The sequence below is a fragment of the Eptatretus burgeri genome, chromosome 12, assembly GCF_056783735.1.
Source record: "Eptatretus burgeri isolate ZD-2024b chromosome 12, Ebu_testis_v1, whole genome shotgun sequence".
Lineage (NCBI taxonomy): Eukaryota > Metazoa > Chordata > Myxini > Myxiniformes > Myxinidae > Eptatretus > Eptatretus burgeri.
In genome coordinates, this window is record NC_140972.1 from 49,652,085 (window position 1) to 49,673,795 (window position 21,711).

General features: G+C 48.9%; 1 protein-coding gene and 1 pseudogene across 10 annotated transcripts in view; both read left to right on the plus strand.

Moving 5' to 3' along the window:
• Positions 1–21,711, plus strand: part of LOC147015582 (uncharacterized) — a 348,908-nt gene that overhangs the window by 244,808 nt on the left and 82,389 nt on the right. The gene's annotated exons all lie outside the window — the stretch shown is intronic.
• LOC147015584 (uncharacterized) lies at positions 401–8,354 on the plus strand (annotated as a pseudogene).

Here is a 21,711-nt window from a genome sequence, read left to right on the forward strand (position 1 = left end):
CATGGGCGCCGCCATCTTGATTTGTTGTTTCCTGGTCGTTTCCTCCGTGATTACAAGCACACCATGCCCACTTCACGGCGGTAATTTCAAATGGTAATAACTGTCGGTGTGTCAACTTGTGCATATGGAAACAAGTAGGAATTTCAATGGTGTGTTCTCATGAATGTACAGGGTGAATTTCGTTTAGATTGGTGATCTGCACAACGAAACTGAACGAACCGACCCACCTCCACATGACACAGATGCACAGGTTGTGGGCCTAGAGCGAGTGATGAGTGCATCTACTGCTATGCTGTTGATTAGACTGCTGTCTGTACTAAATCTGAAGTCAGAGCGGGAGCCAGGGCAAGCACCAGCTATCTTTGCAGTACAGGGGGGGGGGACTTTTCATGATCAGAACATGCATGCCTGGAGCTTAGTCAGGTTTTGTTTCTCTCCCCAGGCAACTATAGAACCTATTGCAAGCCTCAAGCGACAGCGTGAGGATGTGATGTTTGACCATTGTATCATATGCCAGGAAAGCAGCAGGGCTAAAAACACGGTTTTCAACCAGACAGACCAAGGCATTGCTTCCATCAGAGAGGCGACTGAGCTCCGATGCAAACCGAGGCACTGTGAATTTCGGCCAGCTGTGGACAGGCTTTCATCGCTCTTTGCAGAGCCTCGAGACAGTATCCCCAAACTTAAATGGAACAAACTATGTTACTCAGCATACACACATTTGGGGAAAATAAATGCTAAGCTAGAAAAGGAGCAATCAAAAGATCCGGCAAAAGCGCAAGCTAATGAAAGAAAGGGTGTTTCCGTTGAAGGACGCCGGTTTTTACGCAGTAGTGCTCCTAAGGTGGACTGGACTTTGTGTATGTTCTGCCAAAAATTCGATAGGAAGTGTGGTGGAGTCTGCGGGCCTGCGGGGAAGGGCATGGTGGTGTGGGAGTGGTCATTGTATCTGCAAGGAATATAAGGTGTGCGCGCCGCCTGAGGCGTCGTAGTAATGCTGGAGTCGTCCGGCTCGTGAGTGCGCTAATACGCAATAAAGGAGAGCCACGGGCAGAGTACGCTCGCGCTCACGCTTGATCACCACAGCCCGGCTCGACTGTTCCTCCGCATCATGTCTGCCTGCTAAGCATCTTCTATTCAGTACACCACAGTTGGCTGACGAGGATCTTCGGATCGGCGTGTGCAGGGCGGCAAGTAACCCGTGCGGTTCCAAGCTACGGAGCCAAGGGTCTCGCCAGCACGAGCATGGCAGAAGGTCGGGGCACGGCGCACGGACGCGTACCCGTGTTCGGGGGAGATGAATTTGAGTTGTTTTCTGAACAGTTAGGTTGTTACTTTCGCGCGAATGATGTAGAGGATGAAGAGAAGCGCAAGGCGATCTTGCTCGCCTCGCTATCAACGGAGCACTACCGGCTGCTGAGTGATTTGGTGGCTCCAAATAGACCCAGTGATGACGGGCTATCGTTTCGGGACATCGTGGCGAAAATGAAGACCCACTTGGCGCCAGAGAAGTCGTTACATCTCGCGCGGTTCCAGTTCGATCACCTCGCTAAGGGTGGCGAGGAGCGCGTTGCAGACTTCGTAGCGCGGGTGAAGCATTCGGCCGTGCCTTGCAAGTTCACGGCAGAGGAGCGTCCGGCACGGCTCAGAGATCGTTTTATTTCTGGTCTGCGAGACGCAAAGATGGTAGCAGCCATCCTGCGGTTGACCGACATCACATTCGACTCGGCGGTCGCGACTGCTTCGTCTGTCGAGCAGACACTCACGGATGTCCGCACCATTGCTGGCCAGGACGTAATGAGTAGCTCCAGCTGGGGCATGTCGGCTAATCCCGAGGTCCACGCGGTGACCGCACAAGTGCCGCAGGTCGCGCAGCCCAGAGTCCGCGCGATGGCTCAAGTGCCGCAGGTCGCACGCGCGCCTGGCGGTGCGGGACGAGGGCGCGCACCACAGCACGGGCGCACCGGGAGCGAAGGGGCACCGCAGCACGGTCGCACCGGGAGCGAAGGGGCTTTCCGGGGGTGCTGGGGGTGTGGGGGTCCGCACCTGTGACAAATGTGCCCGTATAAAAACACCGTGTGTTTGCATTGTCACAAGGTGGGACATTTGAAGCGTGTGTCGGATGGCGGGGGCCTCCGTTGGGGTCTTGGATGACGAGGTGCGGGAGGACCCCAGTGACCTGGAGATCGGCCTGCAACCGGGGCATGACGATGCCGGCGAGCCGGAGCAGGAGATGCAACCACGGTTGAGTCTGTTTTCCGTTGGTTCGGAGATGACGACGCCTTTCACGGTGGAGGTCGAAGTGAATGGCCAACCGACTGTGTTTTGCGTGGATACCGGGGCTGCAGTGTCGGTCATGGGTAAGCAGGCGGCTCGTGGTCTTCGCGGTATTCGCCTGGTCAAGACGGCCTTGTCGTTATGCACGTACACCGGTGAAGCGATTGCACCGCTTGCGAGGGCCGACGTCTCAGTGCGCTACCGAGGTCGACGCGCCCGGCTCTCAGTGTTCGTTGTACGAGGGGAGGGGCCCGCCCTTTTGGGTCGGGACTGGGTGGCGCACCTCGGACTGGATCTCCGGTTCGTACCTCCAGTTGTGCCAGTGCTCTCTTTGAGGCCTTCGTCGAGTACCGAGGGCGAGGCTCTGGCGGCGGGGGCCGCGTCGATGCAACGGGAGTGGCCGTTCGTTGCTGCCTGCGGCGGTGATGTGCGGTTCGGGAGCGGCGAGAGCCGTATCAGCTCTCGCGATGAGTTCCCGCGTTTCGGCAGCGTTCGTGAGGCAAAGCGCGCCGGTGTTGTTCGGGCGGCTGCGACAGGTTGCGGTGAGCCCATGGCGTTAAAGGGAGTCGCGAGTCACAACATCGAGTCGACAACCAAGAAACGGACTCGTGATGTGGGTTGTGGGTTGTTGTTCATGGCATATGTGTTTTTCCTTGCTCTAGTGCTGCAGTTTAACGTTGTTGAAATTAATGCCAGCAGTTCCCGTGTGAAAGTGGATTTGGCGGAGATCAATCAATGGGATTTGTATTATGATCAATGTGATGTGGGGTCTTTGGGAGCGGTGGTGGCGAATAAAAAGGTTGGGTTGGCCTTTCATTGTCCCGGGCCGCGGGTTGTTGCTTTGTCATGTGCTGGGATTTTATCAAAAGAGCGCGGTGTACGGAAAAATGAGTTTGCAATGCTTTGAATGATGTTCGTAGTGATTTATAACGAGCCTATGATTGAAGTGTGGTTTAAATGGAATTGCTGCCGTCTAGCTGCCGTGTGGGTCTCGGAGATCGACTCGGAACCAAGACTGGTGCACTGGTCGGCGTTGCCCCCACCTCTGGTTGCGAGCGCAGCTCTCTGTGTTCGCTCAAGGCCGTTTAGACGGGCATTGGCGTCTCAACTGATTGTGGTGCGTGGGTTATTTTGGAGCATTGAGTGCGTACAGCCAGCGGCGCTGTTCAGCGCCCCCGGCCAAGGTCGATCGAGGCTGGCGCTGGCGCCACAGCTTCCAGACAGCGGGCTTCCGCCCTCGGAATGTTTATCTACGTCGGGTCTGCCTGGGGGGAGTGGGCCGGAGGCGTTTGATGGTGCCGGGGGAGGTTGGCTCGAAAGATCGCCACGACCTCGGCGAGGGCCATGTCAGCATGAGCCGCCTGGGGGCGTTTCCGCTGTGTCGGGCTGCTGTGCTTTTCGCCTTGCTGCTTCATATCGGTAACGTGGCCAGAGTTTGGGAGGTGCTGTGTCTTCGGAATCTGGCCGGGGCAGCTCCATTAACTCGCTTTCACGCATTATATGATGTGGTGTGCTGTTATACTTCGCTGTTTTCATTTTATTTTCATGATTATTATACCGAAGTCCTTCGTGTTGTTTATGCTTCTTATGATGGTGATCATCTAATAATCATAGTTTTAGGGGGGAGGAGTGTGGTGGAGTCTACGGGCCTGCGGGGAAGGGCATGGTGGTGTGGGAGTGGTCGGAGTGGTCATCGTATCTGCAAGGAATATAAGGTGTGCGCGCCGCCTGAGGGGTCGTAGTAATTCTGGAGTCGTCCGGCTCGTGAGTGTGCTAATACGCAATAAAGGAGAGCCACAGGCAGAGTACGCTCGCGCTCGCGCTTGATCACCACAGCCCGGCTCGACTGTTCCTCCGCATCGTGTCTGCCTGCTAAGCATCTTCTATTCAGTACATCACAGGAAGCAGAAGACAAGTCGTGTCACAACATTCGACGTGAGTGACGACATCATAGCAAAAGCTCAATTTGTACATGAGATCTTAGTCCGAACTGCAACTGAGAATGATTTGATCTCTGCTGAAGCATGTTATCATGCTAACTTCCTTAAAAAGTTCTATAGGGATGTAAAATGGGCAGAAGCCGTGAGCAAAGCAGCTGACATGGCCATATCATGGTTGTGTCAAGAACTGCATCACTCCGCTAAGAAAGGACACGTATTTGAACTGTCAGCAGTATTCGAGAGGTACAAAGAACTAACCAGTGAGTGCGACTGCACGATTCCTGCATCGTATGTTAGTAGACTGGGCACTTTCAAAGAAACTTTGTCAAAGTACATTGGGGACACATGAATTTCTTGTGCCAAGAAATGTAGCTATTTCAGAAGGGTAAACTCTGCTTCTTCCCAGACAGTTCAGTCACATACCCCTTTCAGAAATGGTGTGTGGTCAGAACAGTGCAGAAAATATTCCCGTATTTAGACAACAGGATGATGATTTTCTATCTTTAGTGCATGTTGCTCTTAAACTCCGCAGTGATATCATGTCACATCCTGCATTCGAGGGCTGTGATGTCAGTGAAGAAGCAGAGTTGGCAAGCATACCGCCATCTGAACACGTTTGTCAATATCTTGCTTGGTGGCCAAAGTGGTGTTGATGCTGAGTTTGATGAATGTGAAATGTCTGAAATTAGTTGGGTGAAGAAAACAAGGGTCCTTGGCATTGGGCAAGATATGGTCTATGGTGTTTGTGGAGACAAGAAAGCACCGCCTAAACATGTTGGAATGGGTATGACACTGCACCAATCAACTCGGTCAAAGAAATTGGTTGAGCTATTCCATAATGCTGGGCACATAATCAGCTACAACCGGGTTCTAAAGTATGACACATCAATGGCTGAAAACACTCTGAAAGTGCTTGATCCACAAACTGGGGTGGTGGTACCTAGCAACCTGGTCTCTGGAAGACTTGTGTATTTTTCCGGTGACAATATTGATATCAATGACTCAACCCAAGATGGCAAGAATACATTTCACGCTACACAGTTTTCTGCCTGGCAGAGGGGGCCACCTGCTGAAAGTGGTCTTAGAGACATCAAACCATCCAATACATCAACTTTGGATATCCCACCTTCAGTTGAAAAGATTCATGAGGTGTTTCTCAACAAGGACACCCTCATTCCTGATTTCGATGGGGTTGAAACAGGATGGTTTCTGAGGGAGAAAGATACTCCCAGTGCTCTACAAGACAGTGTAGATTGGGACATGGCATTCTTAACATCTCGGCAAGGAGAGGATGAAAAAGGTTCCTGGACCACGTTCAATCAGTTGCACAGCACAAGGTCAGAGATAGCCAAAACTACCATTGGATATATGCCAATCATACTAGCCCCAGCTCATGAACTTTCAACTTTGAATACCATGGTACGAAGGGCATTACATGTCGCAAGGGCTCTAGGAAACCGCTACGCTGTGATCACAGTTGATCAGGCATTGTACCCCCAACTGATGGAGCTGAAATGGTCAGTGTCCGACTTCAGAGATACCCTAATTCCAAGATTAGGTGGGTTACACATCACTATGAACTTTTTGAAAGCGATAGGGCAACACACAGAAGATTCTGGAATACTTGAACTGTAGGTTGAAAGTGGTTTACTTGGACCAAATTCGGCTGAGAAGGCTAAAGATGGAAAATCATATGCAAAGGCAATGAGGGCGCAAAAATTAACTTGGCAAGCACAGTGGCAAATCTTGATGCCACAATTCAAAACTGACCTCCATAAACAATATCCCAAAACTTGCCAAACCCTGGAGGATGCACTAGCCAGCAAAGACTTCGATAGCTTACTTGACATTGTGGGTTCTGAGACCTTTCGGCAGCACCTCACAGTCTTCGTTGAAAATAGACAGAGTGATCCAAACTTCAGGTTTTGGTGGGATTACTTGAGGATGGTAATTGTATTGCTTGCTTTCGTTCGGGAACAGAGAGCAGGGTTGTGGACACTACATTTGGAATCGTTCTGAGAAATGTTGCCATTCTTCTTCCGATACGATCACGTGAATTACGCAAGATGGGGCTGTTTACCTGTCACAGATGCATCAGCTCCCACCAGAAGTGGAGGAAGAGTTCCGCCTTGGTAACTTTGTTGTGAAAGGATGGGACCAAAGTTTCAACCAAGTCGATCCGGATCATATCCTGGAATGGCTCAATGGAATTGGGAAAAAGAGTGGTGGAATCATTGGAATAACCAAAACCAATTCAGCCCTGGCAAGATGGACGCTCTCATACAAACACAGGACGCGCATTTCAATGCAGACGTATGAAATGATGAGCGTTGGAGTGGACACTGGGTACACCCCTAATGAAGCCACCTCTTCCCGCACTAAACGTGACAACTCCGATGAGGAACGAATCCTTCAAACTCTCTTGCGATTCAAAGTATTTGCTGAAGAATCTACTGGTCGACCAAACAAGCTCCTTAGCTGCGCAAAAAAAAAGATGTTGCGACTTCTGAAATAGAAGAGTCGCTGCTGAATGCTGAAATGCTTGGGCAACAGAAGTTGGAGAGTTTCGTCAAAGAGAGACTTGTGTCATGCACCAACTTGTTCCGTTCTGCACTTCAAAAGGTGAAGGCTCCAACCTTTGCAACACTCTACGATGTTGTTATAAAGATGCCAAGTGGGAAGACAGAAAGCACAAAAGCAGACAGAAACTTCTTGCAGAGACTAATTGCAGCCTACAGAGCTGGAAGACTGGTAGACCTGGTGAGAATACTGAACCATGAGTTAATGAACGTGCCAATTAGCATTGCTGAATCGTCTGGTGAACTTCGATCTGGCATTAAAGCCAACTTATTTGACATTCTTATCCAAAGTATAACCTGCCCCACAGAAATCTCTAATGATGAGCCTTTTTGCTTGATCATTGTTGGACAAGCTGCAGTCATGTCACTTGGATAGCCAAGCAAGGCAAATACCTTTGGTTACTATGCAGATGAATTTGTGAAGTTCATTTTCCAGCAAGGCCAGGCTTACAGCCGAATTGACGTTACCTTCAATCGGTACAGAGATATTTCCATCAAAGTTGGAACAAGGACCAAACGTACAAAGAAGTCAAGGCCAGTTTGGTGTCTGATTGAAGATAGGGACGTACCACTCCCCAACAAATGGCCGGACTTTCTTGCATCAACTGAAAACAAGACAGAGCTTGCTCAGTTCCTGTCAAATGCTCTCATAGCCGCGGCACCCCCTGAAAAAGTGGTTGTTGTTGATGGAGGTTTTGCTTCTGAAACAGAAGTCCAGAGTTCAGACCCTGCAATGGACACAACATTGCTAGAGAGCAATCATGAGGAGGCGGATTCTAGAATGATTCTACACTGCCTTCAAACAGATGGACCGAACATTGTGGTCGTAGCTCGTGACACAGATGTCTTGGTGTTGTTGGTCACCAACTTCGGTAGAATGTCTTGCACGAGGCTTTGGATGAAAGCGGGAACAATGAAGAAACCGAAGTATGTTCCTGTGCATGACATAAGGAGGGAACTTGGACTTGCCGATCATGTCTATGAGATACTAACTGCATTTCACAGTGTAACAGGATGCGACACGGTGTCCTTTTTCTCAGGACACTCAAAGAGAACAAAGTGGGATATCTTCCTTGAACACAACAGTCTTCTCAAAGATCTTGGCAAGTTTCTGACGCCCTCAAAACAGGTCACAGAAGATGCTGAAAAGTTCATTTGCCACATCTACAAGGCACCATCTGAGAACTGTAATCAAGCCCGGATTAAGCTTTTCAGCAAATGTCATGCAACGGAGACCCTCCCTCCATCTCGTGACGCTGCAAAATTCCACATAGAACGAGCAAACTACCAAGGTTTCATTTGGAGAGAAGCTCATAACCCAATGCCATCCCTGCCACCACCAACAGAATGTGGATGGAGACTTGTGGATGGTAAATTGTCACCGGTTCTTAAAACTTTGCCTCCAATTCCAAAGGGATGCAGAGAACTTGTGCAGTGTAGTTGCACAAAAGGTTGCAGTACTAATGGTTGCTCTTGCCGGAAGTGGGGGAGCCAGTTGTGCACTGATGCCTGCAAGTGCAATGTCGCAGAAATACCATGTCGAAACAGGGCGAAGTAAAGTAGACATTAGCAGGTCGGGGTTGGGGATGGGGGTGGGGGTGGAGTGGGTGGAGGGTGTCGTGTCACAGTGAACAAGCTCTTCTCCTTGCCCCCAATTGGTCAGACAGATTGCAGTAGGATCTGATTGAGAGATAAGAACACATGATTGACTGTCAGAACAGTTGTTTGCGTCATAAGTTTATTTTGCACCTGGTGACCTTTAACCTTAATTAGGAGGCTAATTAGTCAAATTGTGAAATTGAAAATTGAGAATAATCTTGCTTAGGAATTACGTATGGATCGGAGTCAGTCAAACCATTTCACTTGTGGCATTTAATCATATAAATGAAAGTGAAATGAAACAGTATGTTAAAAAACTAAAAGTTGCTCTCGTATGGAGATATTAAAAAAATAGCATTATTTTTCCTGTTTTTCTCACATTTTGAAAACCTGTATGAACCCTACTATACAAAATATTGTAAAATAAGTTACATATCTGGATAGAGGATGTCAAACAAAACACTTTTTGAAAATTTTTGAAGTTTGCACTCATTGACCTTTGACCTTAATTAGTGACCTTATTAGGCATTTTTAGGCTCGGCAAACAACATATTCGTGTTCAGCATGAAAAACTACCCCAGAAAAAGTGGTTTGCCTGCTTTTCCTCAAAAATGCTTCTTGAATTCACATTTCCCAGAAATATAACCAGTCTAGTTTTTTGCATCTCTATAGCAGGTGACTAGTACATTCAATTTCTGTCTTGCAGAACCTACACTTGTCCGTCTGGCTCAGTCCCACCGTCTTTTTAAATCCATTGGTGTAGTGACCTTGATCTTGGACATTTATTTTTATTCGTTCTCCATCCCAGTTGAGCTCACCACTTCTTAGTCTATCCCCAATCTGTCCAATTATTTTTTGTATTCTCCAGCTCTTTTGTTGTTTTCCCAGTTGTTGGTGTATATTTGTTGATATTTATTTTTATATCTTTCTTTCGTGTTTTTTTGCAATCATTGGGGCTGTATTTCATAAGGAATCACAAGAAAATTAGACACAGTTGGTAGCCATTCAGCTCATCATGCCTGCACATCAACACCACACCAATTTATCAACACCAGATCAAACAAGAAAATGCAAAATGTTTTTTTTATTCAAGTATTTTTGTGTTTTTTTTTGTAGTTTTGTAATTTTTCCCCCTTTATGGGGAGGGGGCATGGGCTTGGGTAAAAAAAAACCACACACCACCCCTTCACGAGACCCCCACCAACAGCACTCCGTACACACGCACAAATCACCCAACAATGCTCAAACTACCTAAAAGTCCTGTCAACATCCCCATACCCCTCTTTCTCCAATACTTCCAGGTACCTATCTAATTCCAATTTAAATTTATCTGCTGTTTCTGTTGCCACTACCTTTCCAGGGAGTGCATTTCCATGCATTAACTACTCTGAGTAAAAGTCCCCTGCCTTACGACCATCTTAACTCTCCTCTTCTTTACTCTCAGGCAAGGCCCCTGGTCCTATCACTGTCTACTCTGCTGAATGATTCTTCTGCACTTATTTTGTCTCCAAACTTCATTACTTTAAGCATCTCAATCATATCTCTTCGTAACCACCTCCTTTCTAGTGTATAAAGCCTTGTCTCCTTCAGCTGCTCCTCATAGCTAAGTCTAGCTCGGCTCGGAATCAATCGAATAGCTCTATGCTGAACCCTCTCTATGGCATCTATGTCCTTCCGGAACTGTGATGACCAGAACTGCACACAATATTCTAGATGTGGCCCTCACTAAATTCCTGTACAATGTTAACACCACCTCTTTTGATTTATAAATGACCCCCCTCCAAATACAACCTAAAACCCCATTTGCTTTACCTATAGCTGCCTGGCATTGTGCTGCCTGCTTATCTCCCATATCTATTGCCACCCCCAGATCCTTCTCCTGTGTGACACGCTCCAAGTTTGTCCTGTGTATTCTGTGATCTCTATTTTCATAATTCTTCCCCATCCCTAACACCTTACACTTGCTCAGGTTAAATTGTATCTGCCAATCTTTTTACCAATCCATGCAAGTATCAATACTCTCCTGAATCTGATCACCACCCCCTCTGCAAGCAATCCATCTCACCTACAAACTTTGTGTCATCTGCAAGTTTGGAAAGTCTTCTCTTCACCTCACTAACCAAAGCATTGATGAAATTATGAATATTAATGGTCCAAGTACTGATCCCTGAGGATCATTTTCCTGTGCAGCATCTCCTACCTGTTTTTGGAAATTATTTTCAAGGTGAGTTCGGGATACTTTTTCAGGTTTGTTGTGTTCATGTTTGTTTACAAATTGGACCTCATCTAGTCTGTTGAGCATTTCACAAACTCAGCGAGTCCAACATTCGTCACTCTGTGCACCTGGTTGAGTTCCATCAGGTTGCTCCCTCCCACTCTCAGGATGCACTGGTTTTTGTCGAACATTTTGTGGATGGTAAGGAGTTTTCTTGTTTTGATGTCTAACTTATTGATTTTGGATTGGGGCCAGTTTACTATTCCATAGCTGTATTGGAGCATTGGTACTGAAAGTTGGTTTATGTCTTTGATTTTGTTTCTTGGGGAGAGGTACGTTTTCAGGATCAACTTCGTTCCACGTCGGTATTCTTTGGCGATTGTTTTGCACATATGTTCATGACATATTTGGTGATCCTCTTCTACTCTGAGGTATTTGTATGATGCTTCGTTTTCTCACTGCTATATTCGTGTTTTAAGGTCAATATTTACATTGTCTGTATTTATTTGGTTACCTTTTACAAATGTGCACTTGGCACATTTACCTTGCGCAAATTATATTTGAATGTCCTCATAGAACCGTTTTACTAGTTTTAGTTGTTCTGTCAATATTTCATCATTTGGTGTGAAGAGCTTTAATAAAAATAAAAACCACTGACTGCATCGCAGTCCCAAGAAGGAAACCAGACATAACAATACACACACACACACACACACACACACACACACACACACACACACACACACACACACACACACACACACACACACACACACACACACACACACGGTTGTAGATTTGGCGGTGGAGGGATTCGCACCCTACTCTTGACAGCCAAATGTTGAAGATTCGGCATCACATAACAGCACCGCCATCTCAGGGGTTATAACGCCGGCTAGTTCGGCACAGGTCTTGGGTCATGCACCTCAGATCACGATACCAACGTACACCTGGGCCGTACCAGTTGGGGATATAGACCCCGGCTGCAGACTGGGTTTGATTAGAGACCGAGCGAAATCTGCCAGTCTGCAACCATATTGGTTTTATATCCAAATCGAGCGGATCCTTCCTCGGTGCGGCAGGAATAAATTCAAGGCGCCAAATCTCGTATAACTCAGCCAGATTTATTGGGGACACATCGGGGAAACACGACACAAGCAAAGCATTCACGACAATGTTATAATTAATCTATAACCCACTCTTAACTAGGGAGCTATGGATATGGGTTTCGAAGGGAGCCCTAGCAAAATAAACCTTAGGCCTGGAAAACATGCAGACAAGACACGGAGTACTTGCTGATGCCTCATGGACGAGAGGAAAAGTGTTGAAGGCACGAATGCAGCTCGTGACAAGCCGATGTTGTCAGATTCGAGCGCCCAAGCTCGAGCATGCAGCGTGGCAAGATGGCGCTCGTACTCCTATCGGCATCGCTCGCGCATGCCGCGTGGCAAGATGGCGGCGACGTCCTCCTTTTGACGGCACCACTCACACACCCAGCGTGGCAAGATGGCCACAACGACGTCCTTTTGTCGGCACACCTCACACACGCAGCCTCAGTGCATCCAGCTCCCGTAAGATCGACGGCACAGGAGAGAAAGATCTATGGTATGTTCCAGTTGGTTTCTCACAAGGTCCAGTATGCGAATCCAGGCCTGGCCCATACACCAGACTAGGCCAATCTCGGTGTTGGGCTCCTCAGGCAGATCAATGGGATGAGAGACGTGTCGAGCCGTGCAGGGAGTCAGGACAGTCAGAGGCTCCGTGACTGGACTCAGGATGAACCTGTGGATGACCTCAGGCTGGATCCATAACCGAGGAGGAACAGCTGACCAAACCACTCCTTATGAAGCAGATCGCAGACTGACCTCAGGCAGTTCTCTTGCCTTTCGGGGCGGGCCTTTCTCACGAAGCAGATCGCAGATTCGACACTGGCAGTTTCTCTCGAAGCAGATCGCAGACTGACACTAGCAGCTTCTCTCGAAGCAGACCGCAGACCGACACCAGGCAGCCCCTCTTGCCCCCCGGGGTGGGCCTTTCTCCGGACCGCCGCTGGGGACCCGTGACCGGTCCACCGCTCGAGACCGCAGCCGCTCCCCACCAATGGGCCGCCGACACGCCTAGCCAACTGACCCTCAGGGTAATGGGCGCGGGCTAGCCAGGAGGGGGGGAAGGAAAAAGAAACGCCTCTCGGCACACCACCACCGCACGAACACTGGACAGCCCACTACATCCCCCGACACACACGCAACGTCCGATCACCAAACAACCTGCCAAACATGCATCCAACGGGGGATCTGGGCCAATCCCACATTCAATAACCCACCAAGGGCCCACCTCTGCAACAATGTATGTATGTGTATATATATATATATATATATATATATATATATATATATATATATATATATATATATATATATATATATATATATATATATATATATATATATATATATATATATATATATATATATATATATATCTAGCCTGGTGTTGGCGCAGTGGTTAGCGCAGTGGCTTGGGACCCAAAAGGTCCTGAATTCAAGCCCTGTTGGGACACTGAATTAATATATATATATATATATATATATATATATATATATATATATATATATATATATATATATATATATATATATATATATATATATATATATATACAAACATAAACCAAGTCGAAAACACCAGGGGCTTGACTTAGCCTGCCATCCTTCCGAGGTCGGTGAAATGAGTACCAGTTGTACTGGGCCCGGTGTATGCCCCGGTTAGAATAGGTGTACCATATCCCTGTGTGTCGTAAGAGGCGACCAGGGTTGTCAGGAAGGACATCCGGCATAAAAACCTATGCCAAATCATTATGCGGACAACAAAACGAATTAGATGGTTGATCCGCTGTGGCGACCCCTAACGGGAGCTCGCCGAAAGAAGAAGAAGATATATGTATATATACATATATATATATATATATATATATATATATATATATATATATGTATGTATATATATATATATATATTTATATACATATATACTGTATATATGTATGTATATATATATATATATTTATATACATATATACTGTATATATGTATGTATATATATATATATATATTTATATACATATATACTGTATATATACATACAAACACACATATATATGTATATATATATGTATATTATATATATATATATATATATATATATATATATATATAGACTATATATATAATATAGACTTCCGGTTCCGGTTTTGGAGCGACGAGCGGTCTCCTTCGGGGCTCCCTGCTGACGTTCTCAAAGTTAAGTTTCCGGTTGTTATTTGTCCCGTTTTAACTGCTTAATTTTCTCACCTACATGTTACTGTGTGTTCCTAGTTCGGTTTTGTTTCAAAAATCGTGCCATTTTGTGAGTATTTTTGTCGACGTTCTTACCTGGTGTTTGAAGCCTAGGCCTAGGCTTGAGGCCTTCCGGTTCCACTCGGTGTTCGATCGTTTTTTTTTTTTGTTTGTTTTTTCTCCCCTTTACCTTCAATTTCTATCCTCCCCATTACCTTCAATTTTCATCCTCCCCACTTTCCAAACATCCCCCATTCTCCCAACTAATCTCTTTCTTATCTCAAAAAATAAAATAAAATAAAATAAAAATATATATACCCATCAACAACAACAACAACACGCTCACCTTCTCCCGATTCTGCTTCTTCTTCTTCCTCTTAACTTCCTCCTCGTCTTTTCGGAGCAATTGGGATGCTATTTCCACGCGAACGATGTGGTCGACGAGAGCAAACAAAAGTCGATCTTGCTCGCTTCGCTTTCGGCGGAGCATTATCGACTACTGAGTGATTTGGTGGCACCGAACAGGCCCCGGGACGACGAGCTGTCGTTTCGGGACATTGTGCAGAAGATGAAGGCACACATGGCGCCGGAGAAGTCATTACAGCTCGCTCGATACCAGTTCGATCGCTTCTCGAAAGGTGCGGAGGAGCGCGTCGCTGATTTCGTGGCGCGGATTAAGCATTCTTCCGTGGCCTGCAAGTTCACGGCGGGGGAGCGACCAGCTCGGCTCAGAGATCGTTTTATTGCTGGTTTACAAGATGCGAAGATGGTTTCAGCGGTTTTACAGCTGAAGGGTGAAGCCATTACATTCGACTCGGCGGTCAGCACGGCTACGGCGGTCGAGCAGACTCGCGGAGATGTTCGGGCCATCACCGGCCACGCGGGGTCGCAAGCACCCCGGGACGCACGCACGACCTTCGATGCGGGTCGGACGTCGCCGCGCGACCGCGCGTGCGGCGGGGTGACCCCGCGGATATGCTTGGGATGTGGAGGTCGACACCTGCGCCGTGCGTGCCCGTGTAAAGGCAACGTGTGTTTGAATTGTCACAAGGTGGGTCATTTGGCACGTGTGTGCCGTGGGGCGCCGGCCGCCGTTAAGGTCATGGACGGCGATGTGCGAGGCGACTCGGGGCAGAACCAGCGGCCGTTGATGGACCTGTTTTCAATTGGCCCGGCGGCGGCGCGCCCGATGACGGTGGAAGTCGAAGTGAAAAAAACGCCGATCACGTTCCAGGTCGATACGGGAGCAGCGGTGTCGCTCATCGGCGAGCAGACCGCGCGTAGACTCAACGGCTTGAAGCTTATCAGGTCAAACCTCACGCTGTTCACGTACACCCGGGAGAAGATAACGCCAGTCGGGATGGCAGACGTGTCTGTGCGGTACCAAGGCCAGGTCGCCACGCTTCGGGTGTACGTCATGCGGGGGAGGGACCGTCTCTCCTCGGCCGAGATTGGCTGGCCCGCATCAGGCTAGACTGGGCCGCAGTTCACCTTGTGCAACCCGTGCCGAGCCGGTGGGAGGATCAGTTAGAGGAGATTCTTCAAAGACATCAAGGGTTGTTTAGCGACGACCTTGGGAAACTCAAGGGCATGGAGGCAAAGCTCTTCTTGAAGGAGGGAGTGGTTCCTCGGTTTTGTAAACCACGTCCTGTGCCGTATGCCCTGCGGGACAAGGTCAAGGGTGAACTGGATAGGCTGGAGGCCTGCGGAGTGATCGAACGGGTGTCGTGCTCAGATTGGGCCACCCCGGTTGTCACGGTGCTGAAGCGGAATGGAGACGTCCGATTGTGCGGGGACTTCAAATCCATGGTTAACCCGGGGCTCAGCATGGAGCAATATCCATTGCCATCAATTGATGAAATATATGCGCGATTGGCGGGGAGTCAATACTTCACGAAGCTAGACCTGCGTGATGCATATTTTCACCTGCCGATGGATCCCAGGAGTAGCGAGCTTTTGACAATCAACACGTGTCAAGGACTCTATCGATATACCCGAATCTTTTGGGATTGCTTCGGCCCCAGCTTTGTGGCAGAAAGCCATGGATCAGGTTTGCATTGGCCTGCCCGCTCAGACCTACCTGGACGATGTGCTCATTGCGGGGAAAACGGCGGACGAGCATCTTGCGAACATTGCCCAAGTGTTGACAAAGCTAGAAGCGTGCGGCCTGCGCTTGAACAGGGACAAGTGCGCGTTCTTCAAGCAGCGCTTGGAATACCTCGGGCACATCATCACGCCGGAGGGGCTGTTGAAAGGTCCTCGGAAGGTGGAGGCGATTCAGCACATGCCACCGCCTCGCGACAAGACGCAGCTGCGCTCGTTCATTGGTATGGCCCAGTATTACCAAAGGTTCGTGCGCGGGCTCAGCTCACAACTTGCGCCGTTAACACGGTTGCTCAGGAAGGACGAGCGCTGGGCTTGGGGCCTGCACACCAGGCGTCGTTCGACCGCGTCAAGCGGCGGCTCACAGAGGATACGGTCCTCGTGCACTACAAGCCTGCGCGTCCGCTCCTATTGGCATGCGACAGCTCTGCATATGGCATCAGGGCAGTGCTCTCCCACAGGATGGACGATGGTTCCGAGCGGCCTGTTTGTTTTGCATCCCGGACCCTGTCCACAGCAGAGCACGGATATGCCCAGATTGAGCGTGAGGCTCTCAGCCTCGTCTGGGGTGTGTGGAGGTTTCATCAATACCTGCTGGGGCGGCATTTCACTTTGCAGACGGATCACAAACCGCTTCAATTCATCCTGAGACCCGAGCGCGGGGTGCTGGTGGTAGCGGCCGCGCGAATACAGCGGTGGTGTCTGTTTCTGGGTGCTTACGATTATGATATTCAGTTCCGAAGCACCGAGAAGCATGCTAACTGTGATGGGCTCTCACGCTTGCCGTGTGCGGAGGGTCCAGCTGCGTCTGAGTTGGCCGACCGGGTCGATGTGTTCGCGATGGGCCAGGTCCAAAGCGGGCCGGTCACGGCCAGGCAGGTCGCGGTGGAATCGGCTCGTGATCCGGTGCTTGCCCGTGCCGTCCAGGCAATTTCTACGGGGAATTGGAGCGATCTGCCTTCGACACCGGCATTTCAACCTTTCACGTCATGCGCATCAGAGCTGTCGTTGGTCCAACGGTGCGTAATGTGGGGAATGAGGACGGTGATTCCACCGAGGTTCAGGCAGCGGTGTTTAGAAGAACTGCATGTCAGTCACCTTGGCATCGTGAAGACCAAGAGTCTTGCTCGTAGCCTGTTGTGGTGGCCGGGGTTGGACAAAGACATTGAGCAGTTGGTTAAGCGTTGCGCCACGTGCCAGACGGATGCTGATAACCCACGTCGAGCCTCGGGTCTATGGCCTGCGCCAGACCGAGCTTGGCAGAGGGTCCATGTAGATTTTGCGGGACCGGTTAATGGCAAAATGTTTTTGATTGTGATCGATGCATTCTCTAAATGGCCGGAGGTTGTAGTAATGCAGCATACATCAGCAAACAGTACAGTAGAAAAACTGCGGACGATCTTTGCTAATAAAGGGTTACCTTAGATTCTGGTCTCTGATAACGGTCCGCAGTTCATCGCAGGTGTATTTGATGAGTTTATGCATCAAAATGGTATTCGACATCTAAGGTCCGCACCGTATCATCCTGAGACGAATGGACCCCCACCGGTGATGTCGCCGGCACCTGACGTTGTATCGCCAGGGCTGGTTGGGCCGACGCCCAGGGGGACTTCGCCTGATGCCGTCCTACCCGGGGACATCGGGCAGGCTGGCCGTCGGGGGTGGTTGGGGTGGCGGAAGGTGCGAGTCCGGTGAGGGTGTCACCTCGACCGAGCCGGGAGGCGTCTGAGCCTGGACTGTCTGGCGGCGCTGCCCGTCCGAGGCGGGTCAGGGTGCGGCCGCGGTACTTGGAGGATTATGAGTGTTGATGGGTTTCAGGTGGTCATGTTGTGATTGTCCTTTCATCGTGTGACGGGTCATTTTTACGAGGGGAGGAGTGTGCTGTGTCACGTGGTTGGGTTTTCGTATATCATGCCTCACCCGCTAGGGGTGGCAGGAGTGTACTTCTGGTCGCGCAATAAAGCGGAGTTGATGCTGGCGCGCGTGCTTCTTGCGTCCCACTGCACCTCGTACACTTTAGTTGCCACTGACAAACCAGACATAATCTGCCTAACAGAAACTTTCCTCCCCCAAGACGTGTCTGACTCCCAAGTATCTCTCCCCGGTTACTCCCTCTTACGGTATGACAGACCTGAGCCTCGTCCTGATGGAGGTGTTGCTCTCTTCATCAAAGACTCTATTCCTCACTCTCCATGCACTGCTCTCACTCCCCCACACCCCCAGGAATACCTCTGGCTTCGGCTTCCCCTCCACTCCCACCTCATGTTTATATGTGTCCACCGAACAGTGATGACTCCATCTACACCTCACTATCCGAAAACATGGACCATCTTCTATCTTCTCATCCAAACTCTCTCTTCCTCTTATGTGGTGACTTCAATTGTCATCACGCCAGTTGGCTAGGTGTGGGTACCTCTCTCACCTGCCATGGCACCTCAACAAAAGCTTTCTGCGACTCATTGGGACTGACTCAATCGGTCAACTTCCCGACCGGATCTCAACCAATGGTACTCCATCTCTTCTGGATCTGATTTTGACAAATTTCCCTGACAATATCTGCTGCTCTTCCTTCGCTCCAATTGGTACTTCTGACCACGTCCTTGTTAAAGTGGACATCTCTCTGGCTGTTATCAGAGAACCACCTCACCGCCGTCGAGTCTGGCATTTAACTCAAGCCGACTGGCAGGGTCTCCGAGCAGCCATCAAACTTACAGACTGGTCTCCTATCACTACTTTCTCAAACATCAACTCATCCTGGGAATTCTTTCAAAGAAACTTGCTCTCCCTCATGCACAGATTTATCCCCTCTCGTGTTCAGTTGTCCTACCCTTCCTCCCGCCCTTGGTTTACTGAAGCTTGTGGTGAGGCAGTTGTCCTGAAACAACTTGCCTTTGCCTCATGGAAAGCAAACGCAACTGAGGGCAATCTCAGTTCTTTCCACAAAGCTCGGAACAAGTGTGTCTCTACCCTCAGGAGAGCCAGAAAACAACATCTTTCTCATCTCAAGTCTGAACTCTCAAACCTCTCTCCCTCCTCAAAATCCTGGTGGCGTTTAATCAAATCTGTTTCTGGTGTATGTTCCCCCTCCATCCCCTCCCTTAGCTCAAATGGCCGCACTGCTGATTCAACACGTGATAAAGCTGAATGTCTAAACTCGGTGTTTGCAGCTAAATCTTGTGTCCTAAACCCATCACTATCTCTACCCACTTTACCCAGTCGCACCCAACTGTCCCTGGAGTCTGTATCCTTTTCTCCTGACAAGGTGGAGAGCTTGCTTTCAAACCTCGAGTCAGATTCTGCAACTGGTCCAGACGGCATCAGCCCACGTGTCCTCAAAGCCTGCTCTTCTGCTCTTGCTCACCCTCTCTCAGTTCTATTCACCCTCTCATTTGCCCAAGGTCATCTGCCATCTGCTTGGAAATCTGCTAACATCACTGCCCTGCATAAAAAAGGTGCAAAAACAGATCCCTATAACTACAGACCAATCAGCCTTCTCCCAATCATCATGCAAGGTTATGGAATCCATCATCGCTTCAGACATGAAATCCTTCCTCTTCTCCAATGGCTTGATTTCCAATCATCAATTTGGTTTCAGACAAGGTCACTCTACCCTGGATATGCTACTTCTGCTCTCCCATCAATGGATGGAGGTCCTCGATGCCAGACAGGAAATCCGAGCCGTATCCCTGGACATATCACGTGCTTTTGACACAGTCTGGCACCCTGCACTACTCACCAAACTCTCTTCCCATGGTATTCAAGGCCATCTCCACTCATGGCTCGCAGACTTCCTCTCCTGTTGCAGGCAACGTGTAGCCCTAAATGGAGTTCTTTCATCACCTCTTCCGGTGCAGGCTGGAGTTCCTCAAGGTAGCGTTCTGGGCCCTGTTCTTTTTCTGGTTTTCATCAATGATCTCTCGGACTCTCTGGAAATTCTTCTATTTCTCTTTGCCGACGACTCCACCCTCTGCCGTACCATCTGTCATCCCTCAGACCGGCAAGCAGCAGCTTCTTCGCTCACTGCAGATCTGGATAAAATCACAAACTGGTCCAACACGTGAAACATGTCTTTCAATCCAGACAAATCTCACACTCTCACTATGTCTCTTCGAAAGGACCGTTTAGAAACCCCCCCATCCACTTTCTCAACAATCCTCTGGAAGAAGTCTTTTCTTTCAAGCTTCTGGGTCTCACTATCTGCCATGACCTTTCCTGGGAAAGTCACATTTCCAACCTCGCCTCAAAAGCCAGTCGCCGACTGGGAATCCTCTGTCATGCAAAGTCCTTCCTCGGCCCTCTTGAGCTCCTGACCACTTACAAAGCTTTTGTCCGTAGCCTGATGGAGTACTGCTCCCCCCTCTGGGCTGGTGCTCCTGCCTCCCACCTTTCTCGGCTTCACGCTGTCGAAACCAGGGCATTTAAGATTATCGGCATCTCCCGCAATGAAGCTGAGTCTTTGAGCCTCTCACTCAATCACCGCAGGTTGGTTGTTGGTCTTTCTGTCTTCTACCGACTCCTCTCCAGCCTTGCCCCCTTGCTCTCTCTGCGATTTGTCCCCACCACATTTCCACAGGGCGCTCAAGGTCCGCCAACAACCCCCTTCTGGTAAAACTACCAAAATCACGAATCACTGCTCATCTTCACTCTTTCATTCCTATTTTTTTCCCACCTTTGGAATAAACTTCCTCACTCTATTCTTTCCCATTCTTCCCTCCAGGCTTTCAAAACAGCTGTTCACCACCACCTCTTATCATCCCCCATCCAAATCCTCGATCTTTTCTACCCCCGATAATCCACCCAAGCCCACTTCCTTCAATTCCCCTGCTTTCCTTCCTGAAAGTCCCTGTAATGTCCATCTTCTCTTCGCCATGTTCCCCGTCCCATCCCCATCCCTCTCCCTTCCACAGTTCACCTAATGTGTCTGTTCCCCACTGTTTTGTCTCTTCCACTCCCACCCCTCTTGTCTCATGCCTCCTTGCTGTGAGTTGTGTGTTAGCTCTCATACGAACTTCGACCAAGGTATACAAAAAAAAATATGTATATATATATATGAGCCTGGTGTTGGCGCAGTGGTTAGGGCAGCGGCTTGGGATCCAAAAGGTCCTGAGTTCAAGCCCCGTTGAGCCACTGAATTAATACACCAGGGGGTTGACTCAGCCTGTCATCCTTCCGAGGTCGGCGAAATGAGTACCAGTATACTGGGCCGGTGTATACCCCGGTTAAAATAGGTGTACCATATCCCTGCCTCGTAAGAGGTGACCAGGGTTGTGTCAGGAAGGGCATCCCGCGTAAAACATGTGCCAAATCACGATGCGGATCATACGGATGATCCGCTGTGGCGACGACCCCTAACAGGAGCAGCCGAAAGAAGAAGATATATATATATATATATATATATATATATATATATATATATATATATATATATATATATATATATATATATATATATATATATATATATACACACACACACACACACACACACACACACACACACACACACACACACACACACACACACACACACACACACACACACACACACACACACACACACACACACACACACACACACACACACACACACACACCACACACACGCATATACATACAAATGCACACATAAAAACCACACACACATGCACATAAAAACACACATA